We start from the raw sequence: 3,986 nt of genomic DNA, 5'->3' as shown, positions 1-3,986 counted from the left end.
CAATGAATACATATTAGATAGATTAATTGACTGGATGTTTTATATGGTGAGACACTGAGCTGAGATAAATGTGATAAGATGTGGTATAGAGGCATACCTTGGAGATATTGCAGATTTGGTTCCAGACTACTAGAATAGAGCAAATATTGTGACAAAGAGAGTCCATTGAATTTCTTGTTTTCCCAGTTCATATAAAAGTTATGTTTACACTGTCTTTTCAATATGCAATACCTTGTCTTTAAAAAGTACGTGTCATAATATGGGGCACCTGGGTGGCGCAGTCTGTTGGGCACCCAACTCTTGGTTTCTGCTCAGATCGTGATCTCAGGGATGTGATATTGAGCCCCACATCAGCGTCTGTGCTGGGTGTGGAGCCTACTTAAGACTCTCTCTGCCCCTTTCCCCTGCACGCACATGCTCTAACTCTCAAATAATAAGTCTTAAAAAAATAAAAAGTACATATTGTAATAAAGAAGTACTTTATTACTAATAATTGCTAGCCATCATCTGGGCTTTCAACAAGTCATAACCTTTTTGTTGACGGAAGTTCTTGCCTCTCTGTTGATAACTGATCAGGCTTGTGGTTTCTAAAGGTTGGGGTGGCTGTGGCAATGTCTTAAAATAAGGCAACAATGAAGTTTGCCACGTCGATTGACTCTTCCTTTCACACACAGTTTCTCTGTAGCATGTGATGCTGTTTGATAGCCTCTTCACCAGGAGTAGATTTCATCTCATGAAACCACTTTCTTTGCTCAGCTGTAGGAAGCACATCCTCATCCATTCAAGTTTTATCATGAGATCGCAGCAATTCAGTCATATCTTTAGGCTCCAATTAATTCTAGTCCCCTTCTATTTTCACCACATCTGCAATTGCTTCCTCCACCTGAAGTCTTGAAACCCTCAAAGTCATCCATAAGGATTGGAATAACTTTTTCCAGACCCCCATTAATATTGATATTTCTACTTCTTTTCATGAATCTTTAATGTCCCTAATGGCATCTAGAATGGTGAATCCCTTCCAGAAGGTTTTCAATTGACATTGCCCAGATCCATCAGAGGATCCACTAGCTATGGTAGCTATAGCCTTATGAAATGTAGTTCTTAAATCATAAGACTTAAAAGTTTAAATTAACTCCTTTATCCACAGACTGCAGGATGGATGTTGTGTCAGCAGGCATGAAAACAACATTCATCTCCTTACACATCCCCATCAAAGCTCTCAAGTGACCAGGTGCCCTGTCAATGAGCAGTCATATTTTGAAAGGAATCTTTTTTTCTGAGCACTAGGTCTCAACAGTGGCCTTAAAATGTTCAGTAAATAATGTTGTAAACAGATGTGCTGTCATCCAGGCTTTGTTTTTCCATTTACAGAGCACAGGCAGAATACATTTAGCATAATTCTTAAGGGTCCTAGGATTTTTGGAATGGGACTGGGCTTTCGTTTCAACCAGCTGCATTAGTCCCTAAGAAGAGAGTTTGCCTGTCCTTTGAAGTTTTGAAGCCAGGCTTTGAGTTCTCCTCTCTAGCTATGAAAGTCCTAGATGGCATCTTCTTCCAATAGAAGGCTGTTTCATCTACACTGAAAATCTATGTGTAGTGTAGCCACCTTCATGAATTATGTTAGCTAGATCTACGGAATTTACTGCAGCTTCTACGTTAGCACTTGGTGCTTTTCCTTGTACTGTTATATTGTGGAGATGGCTTCTTTCCTTAAACCTCATGAACCAACTTCTGATAGCTTCAGATTTTCTCTCGTGCAGCCTCCTCACCTCTCTCAGCCTTCAAAGAACTGGAGAGAGTTAGGGTCTTGCTCCAGATTAGGCTTTGGCTTAAGGGGATATATTCTGTGACAGGTTTGATCTCCTATCCAGACCACTGAAACTTTATTCATGTTTCACTTTCATGTGCTCATTGTAGTAGTACTTTTAATTTTCTTCAAGGACTTTTCCTTTGCATTTACTATTTGACTAACTGGTGCAAGAACCTTAGCTTTCAGCCTATCTTGGCTTTTGACATGCCTTCCTCGCTAAGCTTAATAATTGCTAGCTTTCAATTTAAAGTGAAGGACGTGGAAATCTTCCCTTCACTTAAACATTAAGAAGCCATTGTGGGGTTACTAATTGGCCTAATTTCAATATTGTTGTGCGTCAGAATAGGCAGGCTGGAGGAGAGGGAGAGATGGCAGGAACAATTGGTCAGTGGGAGAGTGAGAACACACACAGCACTGATTAAGTTTGCCATCTTATGGGTGTGATTCTTGGTGCCTCAGAACAATTACAGTAGTTTTCAATTAGCAATAATCGCACCTCGGATAAACCTCATTGGCTATGATATTGCCACTGCGCAAAGCTAAAACAATTACAGTAGTTACATCAAAGACCATTGTTCATATATCACCATAACACATATAAGAATAATGAAAAAGTTTGAAATATTGAGAGAATTACCAAAACATAACACAGAAATATGAAGTAAGGGAATTGTGTTGAAAAAATATCACTGATAGTCTTGCTTTACACAGAGTTGCCACAAACCTTCATTTGGCAGAAAACACGATGATCTGAGAATTGCCATAAAATGAGAACTGCCTGTACATCACTTCTCTCTCTTTTTTTTTTTTTTAAGAATTATTTATATATTTTGAGAGAGGGAGAGAGCATGAGCAGGAGGGGCAAGAGGGAGAGGGAAAGAGAATCTCAAGCAGACTCTGCGCTGAGCATGCAGGCCAATGCGGGGCTCAATCTCAGGACACTGAGATAATGACCTGAGCTGACTGAGCCTCCCAGGTGCCCCACATCACATTTCATATTAAAGGCAGGATGTTTAGAAAGAGCCCTTGTATTATAGAAATTCTCTTTTTTTTTCTTTTTTAAGAAATTCTCAAACATATACAACAGTATGGAGACTAGAATAATGAACCCAGTTACCTAACATTAATCAATAGCAATCCTCAATTTTTATAGGTAGAATCCTGTTCATATTAAAGTTTAGGTGTTTGTTTCTTAGGAAGTGCTCTCCAGGGGTAAAAATGTGCACTTCCATCAGGATGTACATGATGTCCATTGTCTCCTTTATGGTAATGTTGGCAGTCATCTTCTTTATCCATGAAATCCATTAGAGGCAGCAGGATGATCAATTTCTAATTCCAAACTTCCTGAGTTTTGTATCTGAAATTCTTCTTTAGGTAGAACTTCGTTGCCCATCACTTATCTTGAGATATTGGCAATACAGTGTTATTTTATCACTGCCGTATCTCTTCTCCACCTAAATTTTGCCCAGTTTTATTTACCTAATATCATGTATAACTGTTTCTTTCATTTATGATTATAATACTTATAAAAATTGTTATATAAATCCTTTCAAAGAACTAGCTTTCATTAGCAGGCTCTACTGTCTTCTAATTGATCACTTTTGCATTCATTCATCTGTATTGTTTCCTACTTTTGCTTCTTTGTGTTTAATATGCTGTTCTTTCTCTAGCTTCTTAAATTGTTTGGATGTTTTAAACATGTTTATAATAAATCTAATTAATGTAATAAATATCCCTGTAAGTACCTCCTTGGGCCGTTTTGAGCAGTAGAATGCTATAGAGCTTTATGTGTAGTGCTCACTTTTTTTTTTTACAAGTTGAATATATCTCTCAATGCTTTTATGATTTTTTGAATATGTGTGTGTGTGTGTGTGTGTGTGTGTTGATGCATAGAAGCACTAGGACCAAAACAATTATTTAGAGGAAGTTTCAAGTTTCAGAGGTCCTGGGAGTATTTGGCTTTGTTACATTTTACTTATTGATGATAGAAGAAATTTGAGCAAACTTAACCGCTAGTAAGAGTTGCTTTTTTTTCCCCCAGAAGAGAAAGTAAGGTTTCACGTGAGAAAATCAATAAAAATAATTGGCCAACTGCAACATTCAGATTATCCAGGAAAACAAAAACTACTCGAAGTATATAACTCTGAGGGAATGTTTATTTATTCAGAAACTCTTT

At 37.7% G+C, this 3,986-nt stretch overlaps 1 pseudogene; it reads right to left on the bottom strand.

Annotated features, from left to right (window-relative positions):
- Nucleotides 1-2,268: 2,268 nt before the first annotated feature.
- On the bottom strand, nt 2,269-2,351 carry LOC118008008 (annotated as a pseudogene).
- Nucleotides 2,352-3,986: the final 1,635 nt, after the last annotated feature.

Source organism: Mirounga leonina, unplaced genomic scaffold (assembly GCF_011800145.1).
Source record: "Mirounga leonina isolate KUSES-001 unplaced genomic scaffold, KU_Mleo_1.0 Mir_101595, whole genome shotgun sequence".
NCBI lineage: Eukaryota > Metazoa > Chordata > Mammalia > Carnivora > Phocidae > Mirounga > Mirounga leonina.
The sequence above is the reverse complement of the archived record's forward strand: the minus strand, read 5'-3'. Positions and strand labels throughout refer to the sequence as shown.